Here is a 17,561-nt window from a genome sequence, read left to right as displayed (position 1 = left end):
TAGGTGGGTGGGTTGAGGCGCTCGGGGTGGGGGACGCGCCCTCCGCCGGCCTCTGCGCCCGCAGACGGCTCGGGCGGCCGGGCCGCAGCCCCCGCAGCCCCCGCCCCAGCTCGGCCGCGAGGAGGGCGAAGGAGGCGCCCTGGCCTTCCCCGGGGGTGCGGGACGGCTCCCCGACAGTCCGCCTGGGTGTCATCGCACTGTCGTCCCGTCTCGGACACTTTCTATTTCGGTGCCTGCCTTTCTCCTCCACAAACACGTAACTTAGTAATGACAGGCACAAAGCCGGGGACTCCCGCGGGGAGACCTGAGGGGCGCGGGGTGCAGCGGCCCCTCCCGAGGCTCCCGGCCGGCCTGGGACCCCAGCCCAGAGATGGCCTCCACGCCGGGGTGAGGACGCCTTTGCGCCAGAGAGGCTGCGGCTTTGTAACCATGCTCAGGGGTGTAGATTTCTGGTTACAGGGTCAAGTTTGCAAACATGTATAGGGGATTAATGGAAAAGTGTGCTAAATGGAAGTCCGTGGGGGAAAGGATCCAGGATTTCAGGGGTGTCTCCTATCATCTTTGCATAGCGTAGAAAGAGCAGGCTCCCAGGGTGTTTCATAATTCTTCTCAAGTTGTTTGAGGACGACATGTTTTCCTTCTCTAGCTAGATTTGAAATTCTTTGACTTCTGTGTACTCAGCACACAGTAAGCACTCAAATTCTTGTGATTTAACTATGTGAGGATTAGATTAAACTTCCTGTATGCATTCAAAGCCATATATAGGCTTTAAGGGTAGGGACCACCATACAGATCAAATGGCTGGCTAACGATTTATGTACAGTATTTTGGTTACTGTGAATCTCTTTGCCATCACTTATGTATCTCCATGACAGCTTGTGAACCTTGACCCCTGACCTTTAAGTTAGGTCACAACCTGAGAGCCAATCTACCAAATCTGGCCTACAGATGAGTTTGGCTTGGCACACACTATGGTTTAACTTTTTATTTTTTAATTAGTAGCCATCTTTAAAGGGTTAAGAGATTTTTACATAAGAATTCGTGATTTCTGCCTTCTCTTGCAGAAATGGAAATACTGCAAGTAGATTCCCAGATGACAGGGGCTGGTGATGCCAGGTTGTGACAGCCCCCTTGGAGCCACCCTCTTTAGAGAGAAGAGCCTTCGGTTTTACAACCTCTGACACCCCCCTCTTCAGCACCTGCCTGAGGCAGTTGGCTGGCGTCTGGATCCACTTGAGTTTGTGCTCTTTGAATGGTCTCCCCTCCCTTCCGCTTATCAGTCTGTCAGTGACACCAGTATGGCCCAGTCCCCCAGGCCAGACATCTCCAGGTAACCACTGATTCACTTCTCTCCTTTACATCCCCCCCCCCCAGGCCAAACCCGCCCAGAACCGGTGGGCCCTTCCAAATGCCTCTCAGCTGGCTTCTTCTCCAGGCCCATTCAGTGGTGATCAAGCACTTAGCCCTTAGGATAATTCCTAGTGGGATTTTCTGAGTCCAGTCTCCTCCCACTTCATCCATCCTGCCTAGGAGAGGCCTGACATATCTTCTTGAGTCATTGCCCTTGCTACACATCTGCTTGTTTGAAATCCTTCAATGACACTTTGTTTCTTCTACCAGGACAGCAATGTCTAAGCATTTGTGAGCTGCTTGGAGAACATCCAGTAGGGTATTTAATATAATGGCTCATCACTCCTTTCATTTATTGAGAAGCATCTTCATATGCAACTTAATTATCACTATTAATATTTGTTTAGGAGTTTATTTTAGTAAAATTTTGTAGCTTTATCTGACTCACAATGGATTTCTTCACCTTGTCAGAAAAGGAAAGAGGCTAAATAAAGCGGGTACTTTTGTCCTAGGTCCAGGCACCCAGAGCACAAGTTATGAATATATTCTCAAGATCCTTGGATTGCCTTTTTAAATCTTTAAGAAAATATCCTTTTGAATTTTCATTTTTTCAGTAATTCCAGCTTATAAAAATTTGTAAAACATAGTCAAAGTATTCCCATCTATCCTTCACTCAGTTCCCCCAATATTAATATTTCATATAGTTATCAAATTAGGAAGCTTACATGGGTACAATAATACTAACAAGCCCTATTAAGTATGAATTCATTTTGATTCCACAAATTTTATTAAATACGGTTTTTCATAACAAAGTTAGCTAGCTACGTAAGGAAATAGTAATGTGGAAGTAACTGCCGAGACACTCACAGTATAACGTTAGCTGTGGTTAAGATCCCCTTAGTCACCATCAAACCCAGCAGGTGTACTTTGCTGAAAAACAGGGCTGCCTGTTTGAACCCTAAGTTTGAAACCTTAATACAGCCCTAAGATTCTTATAACACTTAACTCAGAGTTTCACCAAAGGATTTTATTTGTTTGTTTGTTTACTATGGTACTAGGAATTGAACCCAAAGGGGCATTCTACCTCCGAACTCTACCCTCAGATCGGTTTTATTTCTTATTTGGAGAAGGGTCTCACTAGGTTGCTGAGAGCCTCACTAAATTGCCGAGGCTGTCCTTGGTCTTCCTGCCTCAGCCTGGAACCCCTTTTGATCCCTGCTTCATGATGAGTTGGGTTCCAGTGGTTTAAGGGTTCCAGAGGTCACGCTGAGTCCCCTGGCAAGGTGTTCCATGTGCCTGTGCTGGTTGAATAAGCAAAATGTGCACATGTTGTGTTTTTATCTTATTTATTAACCCTCAATCATTCACACTGAATGGCGGGATGAATCCACAACTCATCAAGCCAGATAGCGAATCCACAGTGACAACCTGACTCAGGAGCTGGGAAGGTGTCCCCCTTGCCATCTGCTCCTTGTGCCCTCTCCAAGCTGTGGGTGCCCTCAGTCAGGAGCTATACTTGAACCTTGGACTCGTCCTAGACGCTCTTTCTACTTTCTCTTCCCTTCTCTCTCTTCTCAGTTTCATTCTCCTTGCTTACTCCAAGCAGTCTTTTCTACATCTGTAGCTATGTGTGTGGTGTCCAGTTTGAGACCAATTGCACACACTGGAGACAGGCCTTGGGCCTCCCCTCAGCCCAGCCATCAGTGCCCTGAGGTTCTGAAGATGAGGATGACCAACCAGAGCAAAAGGGCTTCTAAAGCCGTGTATTCCAGGCTCCATGACTGCATTGCCCAGTGTGGAGGCTCCTAGATCTAGGTCATGCTGTAAATTGTTTTGCCACTAAGGGTCCAAATGGATTTGATAAGCTTCCTTAGTGTGTATGTGGGGGAGAGCCACATTACAGATCCCAAAACAGAACCAAGTGGAGGAGAGGTGAGTTTGATGGGAGAGAACGAATGGGAACCAGAGTCCGACTCCAATCTGGACCAGTCGACCTCCTACTGCCCCACCAGCTATGTAAGGATGAGGGGCAGCGCTGCTTCTAAAAAGGCTTCCAAGGGCCAGCAGGTGCAGGGAGAATGGAGAAGGAGGTGGCCCTGAATGGCCACTCCTAGCCCAAATGGTGAAAAATAGACCTGGGCAAAATTATAATGATATCCTCACAGACACACATAATGTTTGAATTCCCTTTCAGTTTCCCAGAGTTGCAAAAACTATATTAGTGAGAGCCAAAAATAAGCAAAATATAAACATTGGGAAATACTGCTTAACATCCTCACTTCCCTGGATGATAACATAAATCAGTTACTTTACCACCAACAAGGCATTTTGGAGCAGAGAGGGTGGAGGATAAGGGAATAGTTAGAAAACAAAAAGACTTCCTTATGAATAAAATCTTACTTTTTTTTTCTTGGTACTGGGGATTGAACCCAGAGACATTCTATCTCTGAATGACCACACTCCCAGCCCTATTTTATTTTATTTTTGAAAAAAAATTTTTTTGTGGTACTGGGGTTCCTGAAAACCCTTCTACCTCCAGGCTTCACTCCCAGACCTATTTTATATTTTTATTTGGAAACAGGGTCTCTTAAGCCAGCGCGGCTGGCTTTGAACCAGCGCGATCCTCCTGTCTCCGCCTCCCAAGCCCAGGGATTACAAGTGTGCGCCACCACGCCCAGTTTTATTTTTGAATTTTGAAATGGGGTCTCACTAAGTTGTTGAGGGTCTTGCAAGTTGCCGAGGCTGGCTTTAAACCTACGATCCTCCTGTCTCAGCCTCCCAACTACTAGTACAGGTATATGCTACCACATTTGGTGGAAGCCTTACTTTTTTTTTTTTTTTTTTTTTTGGTGGTACTGGGGTTCCTGGAAACCCTTCTACCTCCGGGCTACACTCCCAGACACCTATTTTTTTATATATATTTTTATTTGGAAACAGGCACTCTTAAGCCAGCATGGCTGGTTTCGAACCTGCGCGATCCTCCTGTCTCTGCCTCCCAAGCGCGGGGATTATAAGCGTGCGCCACCATGCCTGGCATGAAAGCCTTACTTTTTATAACATGAATTGATTGGTTCCCTACCTCCTAATCCAAAAGCTCAGCCTTTTCTTTAAGAGACTACATGTAGGAGAGAGTAAACCCAAGTCAACTCAGGCTTGTAAGATTGGGAGCTGCTCAGGGTAAGAACTAATTTTTTGAAGAAAGGTAAAAACATACTTCTCTACACATCAAAGGCCACATCAGGACTTCCAGAAGGAAGTGCCCTTTGATAGTCTAAAAGGCAAACCCAAATAGAAATTGAGAGGTTAGGACTAGAGATGAAATGAGACACACGCACAGAGTATTTGAAGTTACTCGAGAAATAATTTTTTCCAACCAATATTTTAATTATGCTCTAGTTTCTTGTGTTGAGTACTGTATTGTCAAAAAATAAGAAACTTGGTGATCTTTTGCATTCTACACAATGCTTAAAGAAAACCATAGTGACATTTGACCGAGATGCACCTTTTTGGCATCGAAGGAGTCTTTAGTATTTCAGAAATGGTGAACGAGCCAGGCAGCACAAGACCCCCTTGTCCCACTCTGCCTTGGGCTCTGAACGATGCCCCACGGCAGCAGGACACTTCCTTCCCAGAGTCACATGCAGAGACTTCACAAGGCCAGAGGGGGAGACACGTGTGCTGGTGGAATTACTGGTATACCCACATCTGAATCTGCCTGGGATCTAGCATGAGGCTCTGAGTCTGCACTTGGGCTCATTGGCTGGAGGCCTCTGTTTAATGGCCCAGAAGGAGAGATGTGGGTGATGTTTCGTAGGCAGCACCCCTGGAAGCCTGGCAAAGTGTGTCTTGAGGCCCCAGGTTCTGGGGTCCTTCTCAGAATCTGGGTTGAGATGACTTCTCTTCAGCCTTTGTGCTACATGGTTAGAGTTCCCAGACTGGACAGAGCATGGGGGAGAAAAACCTTCATTCCTCATAGAATATGGGAGTCTTTTGGATAAATGACTGATTCAATACTCTTGTTTGGTTTTGTTGCTTCTTTCTGCCTCTGCTTCCCTTTTTACTCAGTTCCGCACCCTTTTGGGCACACTGCCCTCTTTCTGGCTTGGAGAAAGGCAGCCATAGAAAGAGCAGAGTGGGGTTCTGCGCCCCATCTGTCTCCCTCCGGGGTCTGGGCACTCTGCAGCCAGCCTGGTTCTTAGGTGGGTGGGGATCTGTCCCCGCCCCGTTCATTGTGTTCCACAGCTTCCTGTACACTGCCTGTAACCCTTTACCAATCTGCCAGGCGCCTTTTAACACAAAAGGGAAGAGATGGGGGGAGGGAGTGCTGAGGAAAACATCCCTATAAATAGCCCTCTTGAACAAAATTGTTTTCCCGATACACAGTTGTTGTTAGGCCTTGAAGCCCCTAATCTGCCTCAGCACTCTCCTCCCCTTGAAAGCTGGCCTTCCTCTACAAGCCTGACTTTTCTACTCAGTCCTCCCTGACACCCAGTTGCTGCAGGCTCCTGGCTTTCAGATCTCCACTGCTCCTTCCGTCTCCGGATGGCTGAGCTGTGGGCTCAGGCTGACCTGGGTTCCCTACCTGGCTCTGCCAGTCATTTGTCCCATGACCTCACTTGTCAAATGACTTAACTTCTCTGGGTCTACCCCACCCCATCTAAGTAGGGGTGATGCTAGCTACCTTGCAGTGTTGCTGTGGGGACCAAATGCAATCCTAGAATGTCTATACTGCGCCTATAAGGATGTGAGTGTTGGGTTCATAATCAAGGGTGACTTTTATCTTCTCACAGTGCAAAACTTCTGTTTCTCCTATCTTCATACAGTTTCTTGGTGTCTCTTTTCCATCTCCCCTGACTCCTTGTCTCATGTAAAACACATTTATACGACCTTATTTAATATTTATTTATACCTTGCCAAGTTCCAACCAGGTTTCAGATGTGTTTTCTTTGCATTTCAGTGCTCAGCACCTGCAGAAATTTTTAGGGAGGATAAAACTGCTTCTTGTTAAACAGTTTACAGAGGTGGAGGGTACATTACCTTTAATGGCTAAGCCATAGTAATAAAAACATTATGTTATAGGCACAAAAACAGACACATAGACTAATGGAGCAGAATAAAAGACTCGGAAACAAGTCCACACACTTACTGCCAATTGATTTTTGACAAAAGGGCCAAAACATACACTGGAAAAAAGATAGTCTCTTCAACAAATTGTGTTGGCAAAACTGGTTAACCATATACAGAAAAATGGAAATAAACTCCACTTTCTCACCCTGGACAAGAGTCAACTCAAGGTGGATCAAAGACCTGGAAATCAAACCAGAGACCTTGCAGCTCCTTGAAGAGGGCATAGGTCCAACATGGCAACACAGAAGCACAGGTAAAAATTTTCTCAACAAGATCCCAAAGGCACATGAAATTAAAAAGTGGATTAATACATGGGATTGCATTAAACTGAAGAACTTCTGTAAAGCAAAGGAAACTATATAAAAAAAAAACCCTCAACAAAGAGAAGACAAAATGGGAGAAAATTTTTGCCAACTATTCTTCTGATAGAGGACTAATATCTAGAACATATAGAGAACTCAAGAAACTCAGTGCTAAGAAAACAAATAACCCAATCAAAAAATGGGCAAGTGAATCAAATAGACACTTCACAAAAGAAAAAATTCAAAAGGCCAGGAAATGTATGAAAAAATGTTCAACATGATTAGCAATCAGAGGAATACAAATCAGAACTACCTTGAGATTTTACCTAACCCCAAATAGAATAGCAATCATTAAAAACACAAACAACAACAAATGCTGGTGAGAGTGTGGAGAAGTGGGAACTCTAATTAGTGTAACTACTTTGGAAAACAGTATGGAGGGAACGGGAAGAATTGGAATGAACCTACCATATGATCCAGCAATACCACTTCTGGGTATCTACCCAAAAGAATGGAAACCAAACTACCAAATTAGTGCATGAATATCTATGTTCATAGCCGTACAATTCACCCTTGCCAAACTATGGAACCAGCCAAAATGTCTGTCAACAGATGAATGGATTACAAAACTATGGGATACATGCACAATAAAATTTTACTAAGCCATAAAGAACAAAATTACATCATTTGTGGGGAAATGGATGGAACTGGAGAACATTATGCTAAATCAGATTAGTCAGTCACAGAGAGTAAAAAATTGGATGCTCTCCCTAATATGAGAAGCTAGGGAGAAAAAAGATCATAGGAAGAACTCTACGTGTTGAAGAAGGAACCATAGATGAGCAAATAAGGTAACATAACTGAGGGGGATGGGAGAAGGAAGAGGGAAATTCCATAATATACATGATGTGCATTCACAAACATATCAAAGTCAATCACTAAGCCAAACATGAGTAGGGAGGTAGGAGGGAATGAGGTGGGAATTGGGGAAGGGCTAAATGAGTGATTGTGCATATATGCCTCTACCATCTTGTACTCCATTAAAATGTATGACTACAATGCATCAATAAAAAAATATAAAAGTTTCCCTCAACGTGTAATTCTACCCCTAAAAGTGTGAACATTTGTAAGTGGGATAATCTGTTCCTGTTGATTTTCATTATACTTTTGGAATATATATTTGCAAGATTATGGAGGTTGGGAGTAGTGGGGAAGTAGTCCTAATTTGTAATCAAAATGACATTTGAAAAACCCTATATATATTTCAGAGAATGGCCTGCTTTTTGCAGTCCTTAGTACCTAAGCATTTCATTCTTCCTACTGACCCTACAAGAAGCCAGTCAAATACGCACAAATTGGATTTCCTTGTGCACTCTTTCAAAGTAAGAGGAATGTGTATGTATAAACATATGTGTGTATCAATATCTATGTTTTTTCTCTCTGTCTATATCTACATTATCACACATGTATTTCATGGGAAGTCCTTGGTTTCGTGGGACCTGATTATTTAAAGATCTTATAGCTTTTGGTTCTAAATCTAGATATTTAGCAGACCTACTTTATTTAATATCCAACTAGAGATGTTTTACAATCTTTCAGGTTACATGAGTATGTCTGGATTTACTATTTTTTAAAATACACTGTGTGTGTGTGTGTGTGTGTGTGTGTGTGTGTGTGTGTTACTGGGGGTGGAACCCACGGGGTTTTCTATCTTTGGGCTATATTCCCAGACATATTTTATACTTTTTTTTTTTTAATTTGGAAACAGGGTCTCACTAAGTTGCTGAGAGCCTCACTCAGTAGCTGAGGCTGGCTTTGAACCTGTGCGATCCTCCTGTGTCAGCCTCCCAAGCACTGGGATTACAAGCGTGCGCCACTATGCCCGGCTTAATACACTTTTATTGGTGCAGTGTAGTCTCCCATCATATCACTCAGAGTGATAGGGACACACGTGCACAGAGCACTTGTGAGCTTCCTCTGTTTCTCTCCCCACTCCCTCCTCTTTCCTATACATGACATTGAGATCGGCATTGAATTGGCATGGGTAATTTCACGTATTAATTACCCTTCATTAATTACTCCCCACCCTAAGCCTCTTCCCTCAACCCACTGGAGTTTCTCCTCCATTTTCTGAAGTCCCTCTGGTATCCCCATCACTCTGTAGCTTCTACATATGAGAGAAAACATTTGGCCCTTCACTTTCAGTAACTGGCTAATTTTACTTAACATAATGTTCTCCAGGTCCATCCATTTTCCTGAAAATGCCATAATTTTGTTTTTCTTTATTTCTCAGTAGAATCCCACGTGTGTAAATCCCATAATTTTGTAATTCAGTCTTCTGTTGATAGATACCTAGGTTGGTTCCATGATTTGGCTACTGTAAATTGTGCTGCTATAACACGGTATGCATGTACAATATAGTATTCTGATTTCAGTTCCTTAGGAAAAATTCTCAGGAGTAATATAGCTGGGTCATATGGTGGATCCATTCCCAGTTTTCTGAGGAATCTCCACACTGATCTCCACAGTGGCTGCACTAATTTGTAATCCCACAAACAGTAAATAGGAGTTTCTATTTCCTTACATCCACACTAGCATTTATTGTTGTTTATATATATGCTCTTTATACAAATAATGGAATATTTTTAAGAGTAATGTTTACAGAAAGAGTAAGTTTACAGAATGATTGCCATTCTGATTGGGGTTAGATGGAATCTCAGTGTAGTTTTGATTCGCATCTCCCTGATTGCTAATGGTGTTGAACATTTTTTCATACATCTTGGTCATTGTGTTTCTTTTGTGAAGTGTCTATTTAGTTCAATTGCCTATTTCTTGATTGGGTTAGTTGTTTTCTTAGTGTTAAGTATTTTAAGTTCTTTGTATATTCTAAATATTAGTCTTCTGTCAGAGGAGTAGCTGGCAAAGATCTTCTCCAGTTCTATAGACTCTCTTCTTAGACTCTTGATTTCCTTTGCTGCACAGAAAGCTCAAACTTTTTTTTTTCTTTTATACTGGGGGTTGAACCCAGAGGCATTCTACCCCCTGAGCTATACCCCTAATTCTTTTTTGCGTACTGGGGATGGAACCCAGGGGCATTGTAACTCCGAGCTATACCCCCCAACCCCATTTTTTAGGCCTTTTATTTTTGAAACAGGGTCTCATTGAGTTGTGAATTGCCCCACTAAGTACCCTGAGGCTATCTTCGATCCGATCCTCTGGTCTCCACCTCTGGAATGCTGAGATTACAAGCATGCACCACCACACCCAGCTTATACCCCCAATTTGATTTCTTATTTGGAAAAAGGGTTTCATTAGGTTGCTGAGAGAGAAACTAAGTTGCCAAGGCTGGCTTCCAACCTGCAATCCTCCTGTCTCAGCCTCCCAAATACTGGGATTACAAGCATGCACCACCACGCCTGGCTAACTTTTTAACTTAATGCCACTGAATTCACTCTTAAAAAATGATTCCTTACATTCTCCAGATAGTTCAAATTACAAATATTCTGTCCTATCTTCAAACCATCTGCAAAATCTGGCCAATATTATGGACTGAATTGTGCTTCCCCAGACTCCTAGTGCCTCAGTATGGGGCCTTATTTGGACAATAGAATGGTTGTAATATCATTAGTTTTAAGATGCTCTCCCACCAGAATAGGGTGGGTCTCTAAACCAGTATGGCAGGTGTCCCTATAAAAGGGGATATTTTGTGCACAGACACTTAGGGAGAATGCCAGGAGAAGATGAAGGTAATTGGAGTGACACTTTTACAAGGCAAGAAACTCCAGTGATCACCAGGAAGCCGTGTGAAGCTCTGCAAGAGGCACGGAACATATTTTTCTCACAGCTCTCAGAAGAAATCCACCCTGTGGACACTTTGATCTCACACTGCTAGAATCCAGAACTGTGAGACAATAAATTTTTTGTCATTTCAACCACCCAGTTTGTGGTATGCTGTTATGGTGGCCTTAGCAAGCTAATGGCAGACAGCATAATTAAGAAACACCCCCTTCCTTGCACTGGAGCCTGCTACTCTAATGATCAAATTAAAAACAGTTCAAGTAATCTCAGACATTTCTCTTGACAGAGCCCCTGAAAATATCTATCTCTAGCTAGTATAGATGTCTAGCAATTTTATACAAATAAATGTTCATTTTAGCAAGGAACTCCAACAGAGGTCGAGAATTGCTAGGCACATAGCCAGGGATTCAGCTGATGGTGGAGGATGGTGGGCTGTGGGAGTCTGGGGGGCGCCTTCCCACATTGGGAGTTCCTCTCCTTATCTACAGGAGATATGTTTGAGCCCCTCAGGAGATGCCTCAAATTGCAGAGAGTATCAAACCTTATATACTGGTTTTTCCTATATGTACATGGTTATGATAAAGCTTAAATTAGAAACAGTAAGAGGTTAACATAACTAATACCAAACTAAAACTACATAACAATATCCTATAATAAAATATATTTAAAACTTATAAGTTATTTATATCTGGAATTTCCAACATAATATTTTCAGGCTGAGATTGACCACAGGTAACTGAAACTGTGGGTTAGTGGAGACTTCTGTACTTTCACATGTGGAAGGACACCAAAACCTCTCTTCTGGGGTACCAGAAAAAGGAAGCTCTGGGGAACCACCATTACATCCTGAGTCAGCTTCTCTGGCTCTAGCCCCCTGTTCTCCAGCCCTCCCTATACCTCTGTAGAAAATGCAGCTAGGTATTATCCTTTTTTTTTTTTTTTTCCGGTGGTACTGGGGTTCCTGGAAGCCCTTCTACCTTTGGGCTACACTCCCAGACCTATTTTATACTTTTATTTGGAAAGAGGGTCTCTTAAACCAGTGTGGCTGGCTTTGAACCTGAGCGATCCTCCTGTCTCCACCTCCCAAAAGCGGGGATTACAAGCGTGGGCCACCACGCCCGGCTGGTATTGTCCTTTTGTATCCCAGGGTCTATACACTGAAATTCTTGAGAGTCTAAGTGTTGCATTGAGCATTTATTCACTGACTTGTCTGGCCAGTCAATGAATCCACAGAGCATCCTCTGGATGTTTGTCAGGCACTGGATTTGGTGTTGAGGACATAGAGTTGGAAAGACACATCCATACCCTCAGGGAACATTCTCTGGAGTGGCAAGAAAGCCAGGCACACGATAAGATAGTAGCAGGATGGATGTGTTGAAGTTGGAGGACCCTGTTGCTGGCAGTCAGCAAGGGCGCTCAGGGAAAGTGAAGCTCATGGAGATTCCAGTGGACTAATTGCTCCCGCAGATACTAGGGGAGAAGGTTTTCAAGACAGCAAGTGGAGCGTTTCTAAAGACCTGGAGGTGTATGAGACCAGGACGTGCTTGGGATGTGAGTGGATCCGTGTGGTTGAGTGTGGGAAGGAGTCACAGCACATCTAGCTGGTGCAGAGGGAACGGCTAGAGAAGGTGAGACAGTGTGGTGCTAGGGAGCCGAGTCTATGGTGGGTCCATGGAGAATTGTGAGCAGGGCAGTGTTAGCCAAATCTGGCAGTGATGTGGGTAGTCGGGAGGGAGGCAGACGCTGTGGGAAAGGGCACTAGCATTCCTCCTTCTCCTTCCTGCTCACCTTAGTGAGAAGTAAAAGTGCATTCTGGTTAAACACCAAGCTTCTAAAGCGCAACTGTTTGAGTCAGATCCTGGCCTTGTCACTTGTTTGGTCCCATGATTAGTTTCGAAGCCCAGATATTAAATCAAACAATTAGTAAGAGGATTTAATTTGTTGTATTAATACTGTCATTTTGCTGGGGAAACAAGTCATTGTAGATTCTAGAACTGGTGGGGCTCTAAACGCAGCCTCTGTTCTTGAAATTATTTATAAGATCATCCTCACAAAGTCAAAGTGCATACTCCCTAAACTGTATTCAATATCTTGGTCTTTCAATAATTTGGTTTTATCCAGGCTTGGTGCACGCTTGTAATACCAGTACTTGGGAGGCGGAGACAGGAGGATCAAGGGTTCAAGACCAGCCTCAGCAACGTAGTGAGATCCTGTTTCAAAATAAAAAATAAAATCCATCTGGGGATGTACCTCAAAGGTAGAAAACCCCTTAGTTAAAGCCCTAGTACCACACACACACACACACACACACTTTGCTTTCAAGCCAGGGATGGTAGTGCATGCCCAGAATCCTAGTACTTGGGAGGTGGAGACAGAAGGATTATAGGTTTAAGGTCAACCTTAGCAGGGTCTTGGTAGACCCTCCACAATTTTGCAAGACCCTGTTTCAAAAAAAAAAAAAAAAAAAGACTGGGCATGTAGCTTGGAGGTAAAAAGCTCTCTACTACCAAAAATAAATAAATGAATAAACAAACAAATAACAGGTGGAGGATGTGGAGAGAAAGAAAATGAGAATTAAAATAAATTTGGCTTGAATTTTGAAGTGCTTCAGGTTTCAGAAGAGGGAATTTTAGCAACTGTTAACATTTGAGATGTGGGTTTGCCACCTAGTGGGCATCTTTGAATGTGTTTGCATTATAAACTTCAAGTTCAGACAGTACTTTGGACACACCCCTATTGGTTAAAATGCCTTAGTTTCTATGTGTCAAGGGTATAAGAAGTTTCTGGGGCGTACGCTTGCCCACACAGTTGGAAGGAGAGCGTCACATGGAGGGTTCTTTTGCATTTCGTATACTCCTCTGTATGTTTTTTTCTCTTGCTCCATTTGAGAATTACAAATGAAGAAAAGAAGGTAAAGCTATTACCACGACTCAGCTATAATGCCTGCTCCACAGCAGAGACTCGTTCAACATTTCTTTCTTTCTTTCTTCTCTCTCCACATCCCCTCCCATGAAAGCTGTATTCAAATGACAACTTCACTGCATCCGATGTGTGAAGCACTACTGTATGTGAAGAACTTTCTTAGCTCAGTGAATGCAAAGACGAATAAAGCCCAGTCCCTATCTTCTTCTTCTTTTTTTTTTTGGGGGGGGGGAGGGGTATTAAAGATTGATTCCAAATGCATTCCAAGGGAAGGGAGAGAAGGAGAGAGTCGAGGAGTAGAGACTGTGTGGGACATGTTTGGTGCAAGTCTGGAGAGAGGAGAGCTATTTGGGAGCGACTACCATATGGTGTGAGATATCGAGAGAGCGGCAGAACAAGAAGGTTTTAAGAGGTTTTGTTAGGTAGTATAAATGGAATGCCCCTTTGATGTTTTCATGACACCACAGTGAAGATTTAAATCGCATTTCTGTTATTTTTGGACGTGGGTGAGTATTCCTATGGAAAATAACACCATGCAGAGACAGGCTATGAAGTGGTTTAGCTTTATCTGGAAAACATATATGTTCAGATCATAAAACTTTTAAAATAGGCACATTATATTTTCCTCATGTGTCTTAAAGCTAAAATTAAACAAAACTCAAAACGATAAAATTGAACAAAAATTTTTATTTTAGAAGTAATACAAATATTTGGTTTAAAAAATTTTAAAGTACAGAATGGCATTAAATGGAAAAAGAAAAAAATTTCTGCTTCAAACTTTGTTTTTAGTTTTTTTGATAATTATGTTCTAGGTATATACTACTGCTTGTTGATTTACCTACTTTATGTAGTATCCATTAGCTCCATGATATGAATAATGAGGAATATAGCTCCTTGTACTATCTCTTCGTTTCCTTCTTCCTTCATGTGTTTTGTTAATTATATTTTCCACTCTTCTTTCAGTTACCATTATACATTTAAACAATATGCTAAAATGTTGAGTTCTTGTTCCATCAATATAGATAGTGTCTTAGTCAGCTTTCTGTTGCTATGATGCAATACCCGAGACTAAGAATAAGGAAAAGAAGTTTCTTTTGACTCTTGGTTCTGGAGGTTGGGAGGTTCAAGATCAGGTAGCTGCATCTATTGGGGGTCTTGTGCTGCGTCAAGTCTCACGATGACAGAAAACAAATGGCAAGACAGTGTGTGTGAAAGAAGTAAAATACCAGGGGCAGCAACCTACTCTCTCAGAAACTAGTTCAGTCCCGTGAGAATGAACCTACTTTTATGAGAATGAGAACTCACCCAGAAAGGCATTAATTCATTTCATGAGGGCTCCACCCCCGCAACCCAGACATCTCCCATTGGGCTCCACCTTCTAACACTGGTGCACAGGGCACCAAGCCTCAGCGTGAGTTTTGGTGGGGACAGATAGTAACCCTCGACTCTGTACCAGGTAGTCTAAGATCACATCACGCCCAAATTCCTCTCCACCTCTTCCTGCCTGTTCCCTTTCCCCCCAATCTTCCTATCCGCCTCCCAATTTCTCTTTTTCTATCTTTATATGTTAGGGTGTATAACATTTGTTTTGTTCTGTAAGTATAATTACTTTTCATAAATCTTATCTGTTGATTGATTGATTGTGTGTGTGTGTGTGTGTGTGTGTGTGTGTGTGTGTGTTAGGGATTGAACTCAGGGGCATTCTACCTTCGAACCAGACCCCCAGCCATATTTTATTTTTTATTTTGAAACAGGGTCTCACTAAGTTGCTGACAGCCTCGCTGATTTGTTAAGGCTGGCCTTGAACCTGTGATCTTTCAGTCTCAGCCTCCCAAGTACTGAAATTACAGGCATGCTCCACCACCATGCCTGGCCTGTTGACTGATTCTAACAATTGCAATAAACAGTTTATGAGTTATAGTTCATGATTATACAAATATTTGCTACAAAATATAGGGCTTGGCTCGGAAGATAAGAGCTTATCCAGTATCCTAAGTCTGGACTCTACAAGGGAGGATAAATAAAGCACCCAGGTCAAGTGGAGTCACATTGTAGTTTTTATTTGTGCTTTTTTTTTGTTAGCAATTGTCTATTTGGTTTCACTTAGAGTCTGTAATTGCATTTTTCATGAACATATGCTTGTCTTACTACATAACTAAAAATGTTCACTCTTAGTTACACTGTTTTAAAATTTGTTGTTTTAACATTTGTAAATAAGTCATAACTATACATATTACATAAGTTAACATTATCTGGAAGATATAAAGGAAACTGTCTCCCTCTCCCCTTCATCCTTGTTTCTTAGCCATTCAGTCCTTCTTTCCAGAAGCAGCTATTGTTGTTAGTTTTCATGTATCCTTTTTTTTTTTTTTTTTTTTTTTTTTTTTTTTGCGGATCTGGGGATGAAACCCAGGGGCATTGGACCTCCAAGCTACACCCCCAGCCCTGTTTTTTATTCTTTATTTTGAAACCGGGTCTCACTAAGTTACTGAGGGCCTCACTACGTAGCTGAGGCTGTCCTTGAACCGTGATCCTCCAGTCTCAGCCTCCTGAATGCTGGGATTACAAGCGTGCGCCACCACGCCTGGCTCATGCATCCTTTTAGAACTATATTATATATATTTTTGGTCTGTTTTGGGGCTGGGGATTGAACCCAGGGCCCCCACTTGCCAGGCAAGCTCTTTGCCAATAAGCTACATCCCAGCCCTATATTAGGCATTTTTAAGCATACAAATATATGCTTATCTTTTTCTATACAAATGGTAGTAAAATGTGTAAAACCTTACTTTTTGTTTTTATTTTACTTAGCAACACAGTTTAGTTGATTATATTAGTCCATTTCTGTATCTATTACGAAATACCTCACACAGGGTAGTTTATACTGAAAAGAGGTTTATTTAGCTCACAGTGTTAGAGACTGGAAATCAAATATCAGGTTGCCCCCTTGTTCATCCTCTGGTGAGGGCTCCCTTGACTGGGTCACCACGTGGGGAATGGCATCATGGTGGAACATGTGCAAAGGGAGAGATGACATGGTGAGACCAGAGCCAGAGATCAGGGAAAGCCAGTCTCACTCTTTTATAACAATCCTCTAATGAGGGTCCCATTAGAATTAATAACAGAACTAATAAGCCGGGCGTGGTGGCGAACGCTTGTAATCCCCGCGCTTGGGAGGCGGAGACAGGAGGATCGCACAGGTTCAAAGCCAGCCGCGCTGGCGTAAGAGACCCTGTTTCAAAAATATAAAATAGGTCTGGGAGTGTAGCCCGGAGGTAGAAGGGCTTCCAGGAACCCCAGTACCACCAAAAAAAAAAAAAAAAAAAAAACATAACAGAACTAATAGAGATCCTTTAATGGGGTCCCATGGAAACTATGCTTCCAAGCGCAGCGCCATCAATGAACTGATTATTTTGCACTTGGTTTTGACTCTTGCGATTCTACTACCTCTAACATTGCTACACCAAGCACTAAGCTTCCAACATGTGAACTCTTGGGGGATATACTCAAACCATATGCAAAGCATGGCAGAAATCCTTGCACATGCGTACTTCTATATATATCTATATTGTTGCTTTCCTCTTTTATATACGGTATAGCATTCCCTTATGTGGCTGTGCCATAATTTACTTAGCTGGGTCCTTTTCAGGGTATTAGTTAGTTTCTTATTTTTCTATGACAAATAGGTGTTTCACTGAATGTCCTTGTAGACAAATATGTTTAAATATCTTAGAAAAATCTATATATGGAAGAACTGTTGGGTCAGACGCAATGTGTATTTTTTGTTACTAGGGATTGAACCCAGGGTACATCCAAGCTACACCCCCGGCTCTTATTATTTTGAAACAGGTTCTCACCAAGTTGTTGAGGGACTTGCTAAGTTGTCAAGGTTGGTCTCAAACCTGCAATCTTTTTGTTTCAGCCTCCCAAGTACTAGGATTACAGATGTGTGCCACCACGCCCAGCACAATGTGCATTTTTTAAAAGTTTGATAATATTGATGAATTTTTCCCAATGGAAGTTATACTAATTTACATTCTCATTAGCTACATAAAATATTATCTT

This window comes from Muscardinus avellanarius, assembly GCF_963383645.1.
Source record: "Muscardinus avellanarius genome assembly, chromosome: 5".
Lineage (NCBI taxonomy): Eukaryota > Metazoa > Chordata > Mammalia > Rodentia > Gliridae > Muscardinus > Muscardinus avellanarius.
This window is presented reverse-complemented; position numbering follows the sequence as displayed.